The following is a 14,004-nucleotide window of genomic DNA, read 5'->3' on the forward strand; positions in this document are numbered from 1 at the left end:
CGTGAAGGCGACCCCACGCACTCCGCGATGCCTCACCAGGTGGACACTGGCTTCAGGTATCACATCTGATGAACCTACAGGATGTCCACAGGTCTTGAGTGATACTCCATGCAGGAGGGATAGTGCGAGCACTTCGGTGTAGCACAGCTCGTCCTCCAGTGTATCTCACATCTTCACTTCCATTGTAGCAACAGCTCATCCTTCAGAGCACTACAGTTCTCCCCTTCATAGTAGCACATCTCTCACTCCACAATAGTACAGTTCGGCCTCCAGAGTATTAAACTTCGGCTTCTTTAGTACCACAGCTCGCCCTCCACTGTAGTGCACCTCACCATTCAGTGTATTGCACCTCACCCTCCAGAGTAACACATATTGGTCTGTCTCTCAGGATACTTCTTCCTTGAACAGCACGTCCTTTATAGTCGTATACCTAAAATCTTCAGGGTAGTACAGCTCGCCCTCGAGCTTTCTCGTGCTTGGGTTTCAGGAGAGAAATCCCCTTTGAAAATTTGGCATTAAGAATGCATCGTCGTCCCCCACACTGGAGTCTCAGATAGTGTGGTGCATTGCCTTCCTCACAGAGGCATTCAAACACCACCAACACACCTCTGGATCCTTTCGAGGCTGTTTGTGATAGTGGAAGATATCAGAAACTTACAGGAAACTGTGGTAGAAGTTAGAAGGCTTGCAAATAAGTTAAGAGAGGATAACCTGCACTGCGGCAGTTGTGACGAAGGAGGCTCAAATAGATATTACAAGTCGTGGACTTGCAGCGAAGTACTTATCAAATCCGTTCTCAGACGTATGTTTAGAACTGCTTAGTACCACTCTCATTGGCAGATGATTCCATTTGTTTGGCAATCCTGTTGAAGAAAAAGTACTTCGCCTCACTCGAGGTAAAACGTTTGCTCACGAGTTTGTATACATTACATTGAAAATCTAGATAAGTGACATGACCTGCTTTACTTTCGTCGTATGTTGATTATCTCATAAAAGAAATCGAGCAAATTTGTCAAACAAGTGATTTTGTCGAAAACTATGCTAAGAATGACTGATTAAGTAGTGTTCCTCTAAATGGTTTGCATATCCGTCTCGAATTATGCTTTCCATAAGTTTTCCAACTACAAACGTTAAGTCAACTGGATGATAATTTCCGGATAGTGACTTATTTCATTTTCAATATCTGCCTCACATCGGCAAACTTCCATTCATCTGGAACTTTTCCTGTAGCAAGTGACATATTGAAAAGGGCAGCGAAGAGGACTTAATGAAAAGAACCGTCAAGGGATGAACAGTCTCATTTGTCGCCTTATCAGGACCAGCAGTTTTGTTTACTGTTATTCCGTTTACTGCTGAGAGGATGTCTTCAGCTTTGATGTCAGTTTGTTGCAGAACGTTTTCCTCTCTTATCAGTGAAAGTGGATCCGGGACGTGAGTTATGTCTTCGATCGTGTCTGCTTATGCAAAAAAAAAAAAAGTCGTTTAAGATTTTTGCCATGGTATTGTAACTCTGAACCAAGTCACCGTTTTCTGTAATCAATGGACTCATTGACCGGGTAATGATGACTCTCTTGCTTCTAACATAACTGTAAAACTCCTTACGGTTTCTCTTACTATTTTCGGTCATGTACGCTTCATATTGACGTTTAATTGGTCGTACAGGTGTATTAGCTTCTCTGTGGAAATGTGCATAACTTATTCTCTCGTGTTGGTTATTGGTTTCTTTGCGTTCCTTATAAGCTACTTTCGCAGACAACAGGCACTTCTTTACTTTATGGTCCCACCATCTTGGCTTCGTTTTAGAAGTAGACTGTTTACTACGCATTTGGCGCGCATATTCCCTCTGCTGCTTTGAAAGTTTTGCTGAAGCTTTTTCCACGGTACGTTCATGTCGTTTTCATGACCCATATCATTCCATGTGTGCCTGTAAAGAGCAGTACTAAGATCATTAAAATTTGCAAGTTTAGAATCGGCTATTTTTTCGCGACTTCCTTGTTGACCAACATTACATACACTTAAGTACCGATACCTTCTACCTCCCCTTAGTTTACCCAGCCACTGGGCAGTGTAGAGCACCGCTTCCCGCTGGTTTACTCGGCTCATATGGGTTAGTGTCAAGCTCATTTCATACAGCTAATGGGGTACCACACTAACGTCTCAGTGGTACCTCCTGCCGACGTGACTAAAAAGCGAGTATGATCATTCCTGGCCGGTCGTCCCTCATGTCATGATTGTATCCACCGATCATTCACCATTTCCCATATCGGAGGAAATATAAATGGTATGTCTACAGCCTTAAACGCCCAGTTGATCACAGTTCTTTCTCCTCCACACTTTTCCTCTTCGTCTGAATTGTGATCTTTTTCCCGTTGAGAAATCATCAACATTTCACTTTTCTCATCCTCCTGCCTCACTGATCATGCTTAGTGTTGGTGACGCCCACTTGTCTGTTGTATCCTTCATTGTAGATCCATCACCCTCCAGGTCTCTGGGCGTTATCTCTCTCTCTCTCTCTCTCTCTCTCTCTCTCTCTCTCTCTCTCTCTCTCTCTCTCTCTCTCTCCTCCAAGCACTGATCCTTAATACTTCGCGATGTTTTAAACCTTCTTTGATGGTTCTGTCTCTAACAGTACGTGGGTATTTCCGTCTCTACAGTTTCACTTAATGATTCTCTAATTTCCTCTCTTTCAGTGTCTCCCAAAGTCTCTGTAGCACTGTGTGTGTGTGTGAAGCATTATGCTCCGATTCTCTTCATTAGTCCCAGACTCTGCTCCTGTTCCCTGCCGTCTGTCATCACAAGTCACTAGTCTGTGTGTCACGGGCCTCTGATCCATTCCTCTGATACTTTTCGTTTCTTGCACCTTATTTACTCAACTTATACTCTTGAATCCCCTTGACTGATTCGATCCTGTGTTTGTACCCTTTGATTATATCTTATACATCCCCGACTCTCTTCCTTTCCTGAGGATAAATTCACGATTCTTGATTTTGTTTATCATTGTCTCTAATCATTCTTCCAACTGTGGTAGCTTTTGATCCTCTTTCTCAATATTTTCAAATAATTTCCCCAGCTTCCTGGTCTCGTATGTTTCACATTTTCTTTCTCCATTCACTGTAAACTCCAGATAAACCCTCTTAACCCTCTTCTTATAGACTTAGTCACCACACTCTGTGGCCTTGTTGCTTTCACGTATGTGACTGCATTCATTTCCGATTCGCAAAGTTCAGAATTCTTGCCTAGCTTGGCTTTGGGCTTTCAGTATACTCATTCATGTTCTGTTTTGCTTTGTGTAAGTGTAAAGTCGATGAATATCCTTCACCCCCAGAATTTCCAGCTCTTGTTTTGTGTGAGCTTCTGGCTGACCAACATTAAGACTATGAGCTCCAGTAAGTAAGGAATCTATCCAGAAGAATATTATTTGGCTGTTGGCAGCACGTCACCCACGAAAGTTGGCCATGGAGAATAAATACCGTCCATTCCCCCTTGTACTCCTTTGTAGATTGTCTGATACAAATTTCTGTACTCGGTGTTCCCTTTCTGTCCATAAACTGATCCTCCAGAGATATTACCTCACATCACAACTCCAGCGTTCGAGGTGAAATATCTGGTCTTCTCGTACCACCATCCGCTCTAATACTTTCCTGCCGAAGCGAGAAATTACAATTAAGAAATGTTTTCATTTAGAGTTCCTGTACGGTCGCCTCAGCCACAACTTACTTGTGCAAAAAAAAGCCCGGGGAAACTACCTGTGGTCCAGCCAATCCTTGGGCAGAGGTGGGAGGCACTTCTCTTTGCTGCTGCTTCTGTGTGTGTGTGTGTGTGTGTGTGTGTGTGTGTGTGTGTGTGTGTGTGTGTGTGTGATGGTGGCTGGTGGTTGGGAGGAACAGCAACCATTATCATCATCATCATCATCACAGTATTGTTATGATAAGTCAAACACATCAGGATGTATCACAGTAGACTCTTCCAGCGTGTGTTGTGTGTGTGTGTGTGTGTGTGTGTATGTGTGTGTGTGTGTGTGTGTGTGTCCACCATCAATAGCAGTTGGAGGAACGCGTGTGCTCGATGATAATGTGCCCCGTGTGCGGAATGCAAGTGATGGATCAGCTATATAGATCATTCGAGGAATGTGTTTGTCCCTGCAGCGAGGCGGATAGATTCCAGTCGAACTCGTCGATGTTCCTCGCACAGGTAACCTATCGAACACCTCAGCTCCCGACACCACGAACGCCAGGCGACCCTGGTGGCGATTACAGGGTACCCCACAGCCAATGGAATTTCTTAGGTTCCCGTGTGTGTATGTGTGAGTGTGTTGTGTGTGTGTGTTGTGTGTGTGTGTGTGTTGTGTGTGTGACTCTCGCGTTGGACGGTGTCGTGAGATGGGAGGATTTGTGCGGTGAGCGTTCGTTGATATACATGTTATGGCTCTTATTGGTTGCCAGGGAGGGAGTGTATTTCAGGGAAGAGAACTAACGGTGTTTTGGCTCCGGTTGTGATGATAGAGAGAGAGAGAGAGAGAGAGAGAGAGAGAGAGAGAGAGAGAGAGAGAGAGAGAGAGAGAGAGAGAGGACATTGGTATGGTATTGATGTATAGCGAAGCGAACTGTGTCACTGGTGGTTGGGTCTGGCCCTCTGTATACTGGAGATCACTCCCTGATCACTGTGGTATGATGGGTATACTTCTGGTGTATACTGACCACTGGTTTACGTTGCTAGTATTTCTAATGAGTATATTTACGAACGTTGATTTTTTCTTCCTTGTCTCATATTAAATTTTTTTTTTTGAATGTTTCCTGGAAGGAAATGACCTCAGTTTTTTTTTGTACTGCTTTGTGTATCTTTTTCCTTATTTTTTTTTGATCTCGTGGCTCGCGTACCTGGGCAGTAATTCATCTGACTTGCATCAAATCTCTGGGAATATTAGACTCGCAGGAGTAGCTATAGATTTTGCTTTTCATTTCTGTGTTCAGCTGTCTTGCGTCCAATTGTCACCCTTCTGGATTTTTGCGGGTCATTTTGATAACGCACCTTCTCCGTGACCAGTTAGAAAAGAAAAATCAAACGTGATATCAAAAGGTGAAAAAAAAAGAAATAAAGGTATTTTGTTTTGTCCAAGCCCATACAGAAGCCTCGGGAAGGACTGAATCTTGAAGCGGGACAACTTCAGAACCCAAGATATGGTATCTCCTGTAGACCTGATTGCATTTGGCAATCAGCGGTGGTTCGTGTTTGGTATTTCATGATGAGAATGAACAACAGTTTCTGTTTTTTCCTTGTGGGAGATATTGTTTTAACTGATGATAAACATTACGTATCTGGTGACCGACAGAACATGCCCCATTTCGAAGGGCCGTCTCGCATGACAGGTATGAAGAGAAACAGAAACTACAGATCAATCATGGCTCCGCAGGTGTTTGTAAGACCTGATTGTCGAAGCAAGAAACGTCATACGAGGATGTAAGGGCTAAAGGAGGAAGAGACACCCTCAGCTTAGCTCGCTGTGTTGATCATCAGCTGGTTTGTATTGATGCAAAAAGTTTGTTCTCAATGGCTCGTATTTGATGGAAAACGCTTGCCCTAACTTGGTTTTGAACCAGTGATGACAGTCTGTCTTGGATCTAGTGGTAGACATCAGTTTGTTTGTTCTTGATGTGTATATAATAATGCATACATTCAGTCCCGTGTATCATGGAATATATTTGTGTTCGTGGTAACGGACGTTGGCTCTGTCCATTTTGCGCTTCGTATAAGTTGAATTCCGTCTCTCTTGTTCTGAGTAGCAGTTTTGCTTTTCTTTTTTTCCATGTATGTCATGAGCATTAGTTTTATGGCCCTTCAGAACCCCACTTATCGTTATACTGGTCACGCGGCTTTCCTGCCGTACGCTTGCCACTCGCTGAAATGCGACATCAGGTCACATCCTGTCTTCATCTGCTGAGCTGGTGAGCGTCGCAACGCGCTGTACAGCTGGTATCCACTGCTGGGTTGCTGGTGACTGCACTCATTCTACACCTCCCTCCTCATTAGCTTGGCGGGTGACGTGACTTCTTCCCTCCCTCCCGCCCTCGCTCATTTTACTGCAGTAGACCCACCTAGCCTCCGGGGGAGTAGCCAGAGGTCTGGTATAGAGCCACACTTTACACTCGGTGATATACTGTCCCTGTGTGTGTGTGTGTGTGTGTGTGTGTATGTGTGGTATACATCAACTTATGCTTTATGTATGATGGACAGACGGCTTTGAAGTGTGTGTGTGTGTGTGTGTGTGTGTGTGTGTGTGTGTGTTGCAGCCTGACGTGTAGTACATGAAGGGGGGGGGGGGGGGGTGGATGCAACATCTTGCCTTTACGGATATTTGAGAAAAGATAAGTTCATTTCATGTAACTGATTCCTCTCTTAGTATTCTTATATTGGATACTGAAGAGCTCCTTTGTTTGCCCTATTAAGAGGTTAACCTTTGACTTCTCTACGGTAAGTTCTCATCTTGTTAACGTTAGACAGGTACGAGAGTAACGTCGGTGATAAGAGCACTCGTCTTTCTCTCTCTCTCTCTCTCTCTCTCTCTCTCTCTCTCTCTCTCTCTCTCTCTCTCTCTCTCTCTCTCGTGGGATGGGAAGGTGTTGGAGAGGCCGGTCGGTGCCCAGACAACGTCAGCGGTCCAAGCACCTTCCTTGTGGGAGTCCGGCCGTCTTCAGTGTGCCCGCGGTCCTCGCCCTGCAGTAGTGGCTGGGGGAAGGCAGGCACGAGGTGGAGTATTGATTCAATGCATTCCCCTCGCCCCCACCGCACCTGTGTGTGCGTGTGTCATATCCGAATGCTTTCCGAAAATTGTGTAGAATATTATTGCGGATACGAATGCCCTTTTTTTTTTCGTTTTTGTCAGCCAACGCACGAATGTATATGTTTTGCACTCGCGTGTACAGGTGAGCCAAGTGGACACACACACACACGCACACACACACACACACACACACACACACACACACACACACACAAATCATTGCTAGGCAGAGAAACAGGCCGATTTTAGTGTCCCTCACTTGGTGGGCGGCGGCTGATGATGACTGACTCCGGTTCATTGTTGGTGACGGTGGTCATGTTGAAGTGATCAGACACTTGTAGATGAGTGTGGTAGGAGTAGAAAGACATACAGGTGACGAAGGGAAATCCTCGTTACTGTCTCATATAATGTCAGTCGTGGACTCGAAGCGAATTATCATTGATCGAGTGTTCTTCGACATGTCTTTGGTACTGCTTCTAACTACTTGCTGAGTCTCTGCGTATAATAACAGTCCTGTTGAAGAATCGCCACTTCGCCTCATTCGTAGTAGACCGTTTGCCTGTGAGTCTGTATCCATTACTAGGATCGAAATCAGACAAATGTCGCCTTATCTAGCTGCTTAGATCGTCGAGATATTCAAAACCTACGATATCATTTTTGACACCTGCTTCAAAATCACATCTTAACCTTTTCATTTCTAAAGTATATAACTGTAAGACGTTTAGGAGGCTGTCATAGGATTTGTGTCTCAGTCTGGGAATCATCTTGGTAGCTAGACTCGGTACAATCACCATTCTTCTTGCCATTTTCCTGAGAGGGTGACCAAGATTGAACACAGTATTCCAGGTAGAAACGCACTAGCGACTTGTAAAGACTGAAGAGAATTCGTCTTGACTTCGATTCGGGAAAATTTTACCTATGACTCTTAAGTATTTTGTTCGCCCCTGTTTTTTTTTTTACAGTTTTTGTGCACTGCTCGCTTCGCTTTATGTCTACCAGAGGTAATCAAACCAACGACTTTTTCCCTCATGTACCATTTGTCCCTCAGCAGAATTCATACTGTAGCTCGCCTTCGCGTTTTCACCCCCGTTGTGTGAAACTTTGCACTTATCGATATTGAAATTCTTTACGCATCCTGCGTGCCTGCCCTGTCCATCAGTTTATCATCGTCGTTGTGGAGCTGCGGATGCTCAGTATCTCACTGTACATTCATTTCCCGGTAAATCTAACCTCTGGTGTCTACGCAGGATGGCCTTTTAAACTAATCCAGTTGCTGTTCTTTTTCACGTAAGTTTTACCGTAATTTCGACAAAAACGGAGACGAATGTCTTTGTGGCGTCTCCCCTGTGGTACACCGTTTGTTACGTCTGATCATCGTGTGGCTCGGTCATTGATCCCTCGTTGTTGGTTAGGTTAGGCTAGGTTAGGTCAGGTTAGGTTTGTTACGTCTGACCATCGTGTGGCTCAGTCACTGATCCCTCGTTGTTGGTTAGGTTAGGCTAGGTTAGGTCAGGTTAGGTTTGTTACGTCTGACCATCGTGTGGCTCAGTCACTGATCCCTCGTTGTTGGTTAGGTTAGGCTAGGTTAGGTTAGGTTAGGTTTGTTACGTCTGACCATCGTGTGGCTCGGTCACTGATCCCTCGTTGTAGGCTAGGTTAGGTTTGTTACGTCTGACCATCGTGTGGCTCGGTCACAGATCCCTTGTTGTTGCATACGGTCATTAAGCCAATGTTCTGATCTCCGACGTACACCACCATCTGTCCCTTGTGACTTAATAAGCTTTCCTGGTTATCTTCAGTGTGGATCCTCCTCAAGTTCTTTTTGGAAAATCTGGATTAGATTGTATCATCTGCTCGACTTCCTTCATACATGTTGATGATATCGTTAAAGATATTAAGCAGCTTTGTCAGATATGAACGATATTAATGATAACCATTCTGAAACTTCATTTATTAGATTATGATTCTCTAAATGATATACTACGCTTTTGCCCCGAAAGGTGGGTTTCAAAGGTAAAAAAAGTTATGGACGCTAAGTTGATTGGGCGATAATTTTCCCAGCAGTGACTGACTGGCTTTTTAGAATATTGGTGTAACATGGGCAAACTTCCATTTCTCTGGGACTTACCCGTAACAAGTGATTTGTTGAAAAGGGGGCCAATCAGGGGATACACAATCTCATTTTTTACATGGTTCGTTCTCCTCGGGTAAGAGTCTCATAAACCTGCTGTTTTATTGACTTTCATTCCATTTAGTGCTGACTGTATATTTTCATCATGTATGTCCATATGTTATAGAAGGATTTCCTCCCTGAGAAATGATGATGGGTTTGGGACATCAGGTATGTCTACCGTCGCACAGAAGAGATGCACTTTGCAGTGTTTTTCTTTGTCTTGAACAGAACTCTTGTTTTCCTTAACTAATTTACCAATTGACTAGGAAATAACTCATGCTTCTAATGTAACTCTCAAAACTCCCTAAGGTTTCTTTTCCTATTTCGAGTAATGCACGTTTCAAACTGACGTTTGATTTGACGGACAAGTCTCTTGGGTTTTCTCTGCATGTTGGGTATTCTTCTCCTTTAGGTTCTTACGTGATGCTTTCACAGACAACATGCACTTCTTTATCATAGTGTTCCACCACTTTGGCTTCAGTTTGGTAAAAGACCGTCTACTTCGCATTTGGCACATATGCTCCCTCTCCTGCTTTGAAAGTTTTACTGGAACGTTTTTCGAGCTACATCCAAATCATTTTCTCTAACGACGTTATTCCAGATATTCCAGAAGCCTGAAATTTGATATTGTTTTTCCCCGGCTTTCATTTCGAGCAGAATTATAGGCAGGGTTCATATTCGCCTCAAAGGTATCTTGTCCGTGATCACTTATACTGAAAGTTACAGCTCCCGGTAAGTTCAGGTTCACTCCGTCCTTCTTATACATGCCAGGCCCCACGTAAGAATATGCTGCCTCAGAGGAACGAATTCCACTGTGTCACGGAGACAAAAGTTCACAAATCTATCGCTTGGACCTGAACGCCATACCGAAAGAGAGCGTTCCCGGTACACATCATGGACATTACGCCCGATATCATAATGGTATCGATATTGTTGCGAAAATGTCGAGCAAGTCGGCGATATTTCTCTTAACACAGCACCTATGATCTGCGGCCATGATGACGCCATTGGTCAACCTCCATGGCCGATAGAAAGTGAGTGATCGTCGGCTGCAGCAGAGCGTCGGACACACCACCGCCCATCCTGGCGCCTGGAAGGCAGAAATGTTTACGTCGGGAAGGGTTCCTGTCGCAGCTTTCCCAACATTTGACCGGCCGGCCGGCTTTCCCTCGCGTTTTCCACCTCCTCACTATCATCCAAAGCCTGATGACCGCATATTTTTTCCCCCCCTCGCAGGTAAGAACCTACATTTATGGGGTTTAGCATCTCTCCGCCGCGCTACTTCGAAAGGTCGACGTGATTAGGAGAATGATCGCTATGGCTGTTACCTCACCACGTACAGCACTGCTCCCACCTCTTTCCCCACTGCATCCACGAAGGTGGTTTCAACAGTTCCTTGTAGAACACCTCTACCTTGTGGGTTAGGAAAGTTATCAATAGCTGCAGTTCGGCTTTTACTCTCCAAATCCGTGTCTGTACGAGCTAGACCTGCGTATGAGAGACGACGAGAGATGGCTGACACACCGCTGGCCACCACCACCACCTGGCTTGCTGAAATGAAAATAAGGATTTGGTGAGGACTGACTCCGAGCCTCACGCTCCAGGCAGACAGTCCCACCGTGTTTCCTCTCAAAGTACCGCGTTCCCTCAACTCACATTACTTGAAGGTGTGTGTGTCTTTTCCTGTCTTTTCAAGGTTCATTATATAATAGCACTTTTCAGCAGTACAACAACAGTACACGACTTCACGAACATGCCCAGGGCGACACAAGAGCTCTGGTTGAAACGGACGTTTGAGATAACCCACAGAAAAAAAAAAAAAAAAGAAATGGTTTTAAATCCAGTTTAGCATATGGAAGGACAGAGCTCTATATACAGGCACGTCTGTCGACGAAAGTTGGTCTTACCCGACCAGATATCGTTCTAAAATGTAAAACTGCAACGTAAATATCCTCCTGATACATAGAATTCTATCGAATATCACGGTAACATGTAATAATGGAGCGAAATATCGTTTTAACATGTAAAATTTTCTTGCGAGAGGATCAGGGTTTTGGGCAGCATACATCGTATTTTACTGATATATATATATATATATATATATATATATATATATATATATATATATATATATATATATATATATATATATATATATTCATCCTTTGGCAGTTGGGTTTAGTCTATAGATTTGGAAATATTTAATAAGATTAAGCTTGTTCACATTCATATGCAGAGTGGAATTGAAATGTTCGCCGAAAAATTGTGTGAGGTAGATTGGATTTCCCCGCTGTATGAATCGTACGGCTGGTTACGTGGGAGGGAGGCGCTGAACGCTGCTGCAGTCTGGGGTGAGGCTTTCCACGTCCCGTGTGGCTGAAGGTGGTGGTCGGATGTGTTTGTTTAGCTGTCCATAAGAGGCAGATCCTGCCACTGTATGATAGTGGGACTTGCCACCGTATGATAGTGAGACTTGCCACTGTATGATAGTGAGACTTGCCACTGTATGATAGTGAGACTTGCCACTGTATGATAGTGAGACTTGCCACTGTATGATAGTGAGACTTGCCACTGTATGATAGTGAGACTTGCCACTGTATGATAGTGAGACTTGCCACTGTATGATAGTGAGACTTGCCACTGTATGATAGTGAGACTTGCCACTGTATGATTGAAACATACCACTGTATGATAGAGACTTGCCAGTGTATGATAGTGAGACATACCACGGTATGATAGTAAGACCTGCCACTGTATGATAGTGAGACTTGCCACTGTATGATTGAAACATACCACTGTATGATAGTGAGACTTGCCACTGTATGATTGAAACATACCACTGTATGATAGTGAGACTTGCCACTGTATGATAGAGACATAGCACTGTATGATAGTGAGACTTACCACTGTATGACGGTGAGACATATCACTGTATGATAGTGAGACTTGCCACTGTATGACAGTGAGACTTGCCACTGTATGATAGCGGGACTTGCCACTGTATGATAGTGAGACTTGCCACTGTATGATTGAGACATACCACTGTATGATAATGAGACTTGCCACTGTATGATGGTGAGACATATCACTGTACGATAGTGAGACTTACGCGTGATCAAGATATTCCTATGAGTCTACGGGGAAAGTGAAACACTCTAAGTTCCCAAGTGCACTTTCGTGTAATAATCACATCATCAGGGGAGACACAAGAGAGAGATATAACAGTCAGTCGATATACATCGAAGAGACGAAGCTAGGACGCCATTTGGTAAATTGGTAAATTTGGACAATCGCATGTTTACCAAATGGCCTCCTAGCTTCGTCTCTTCGATGTATATCGACTGACTGTTATATTTCTCTCTTGTGTCTCCCCTGATGATGTGATTACACGAAAGTGCACTTGGGAACTTATCGTGTTTCTTTTTACCCGTGGACTCATAGGAATATATATATATATATATATATATATATATATATATATATATATATATATATATATATATATATATATATTGTGTGTGTGTGAAGTTAATAAACCAGTTAATAAATAGATGACGGTTTATTGGATTTAGGCAGCCATTCAGCTGATGAATATACAGTTGAGGTTTTACAGATATTACGAAACAGGGAGGTCATGTTAATTACCAGTTAACCAATCATGTGATACCTTAAGATCAGGGTGAGCTGGATATTCCCACACTTTGGATAAGCACGTGGATGAGGTGCCTCTGGGCAGCAGGATGGCAAGTGTACAGAGATGTTTACCGTGTGAATAGTACAGTTCATACGTTATGCACATTGTTGAACATTGAATAATGAACAGGTACAGTTATGCAGTAGTTGACATGCTACATACCGGGTGTGTGTGTGTGTGTGTGTGTGTGTGTTCATATTCGCCGTTCCCCGCGATAGCGCCCGGAATAAACAAGGAATGGCCATATGCGTCCACATCCACTCTCCAGCTTTCGTGTACAAGGCGCAAAAACTGGAGCCCCCTGTCCTCACCCAAGCTGCACAGGCTTCTCCGTGCTTACCCTCCTGACCGTTTCATGTGCGCTGGTTCAGCCGATGTCGCTCACGGTATACCACATTGTTCTAATCTACTCTGTCCCGTGTACGCCTCACACCCTCTTTCTTCAGACCCCGAGATTTCAGAGCGGCTGTCACTCCATCCTTCCACTTCCGACCCGGTTCCCCCCTCTTCCTTGTTCCCTCCACTACCGACCATTTCAGCACACCCTCTTCAACCCCCCCCCCCTTTCTCTCTCTCTCTCTCTCTCTCTCTCTCTCTCTCTCTCTCTCTCTCTCTCTCTCTCTCTCTCTCTCTGAAGTACACAGTGTCGTCGACCTCCAAGCAAAAGTTATCCACACAGGGCACACTTGTAAAGTTCTCATGTTCTACAGTGGAGTCCCCCAGGTTGCTGTTCTTCCTCCATCTCTCTTCAGTCTCCTGCTGTATGACCTCCCTCTTCCCTCTGGAAACCGCAGTGTGAATGTCCTCTCTGATAAGCTTACGACCTCACAATCATATCGCAGCACCCGAGCCCTGCACAGGCAACACGAACCGCATAGCCCTACATCACGCAACTAGAAGAGAGAATTTCCGCATCCCTGACCAGCGAACGTAGGACTCGCGCATGTCCTTTACCATCCACGTTACAAACACCAACACATCGTCCTCAGACAAACGAAACACCCTCAAAATACTTACTGGCATGAGATTTGGACTGGAAAAATAAATCCCTCAGTAGCCTCTCTAGATGATATATCCGCTCGAATCTCTATACTGTATCTTACTTCCCTGGTCACCTGTTCCTTCAGATATAAACATAAGAAAACACTACAAACCACCTAAGACAGAGCACTCCGAACAGTCGTCGTCTGTTTAGCATTCACAGCCATCCAACACATGCACGACGATACAAAGTACAACCAGTATTGTCTTTCCTAAAACGCTTGGCACCCACGTTCATAGATAGATAGAGAAGGAAGATACAGTTAGTTAGGCTCGTCTGTTGTATCAGTGGCTATCTGGGTTTAGGCAGGGGTATCT

This window comes from Panulirus ornatus, chromosome 10, assembly GCF_036320965.1.
Source record: "Panulirus ornatus isolate Po-2019 chromosome 10, ASM3632096v1, whole genome shotgun sequence".
Lineage (NCBI taxonomy): Eukaryota > Metazoa > Arthropoda > Malacostraca > Decapoda > Palinuridae > Panulirus > Panulirus ornatus.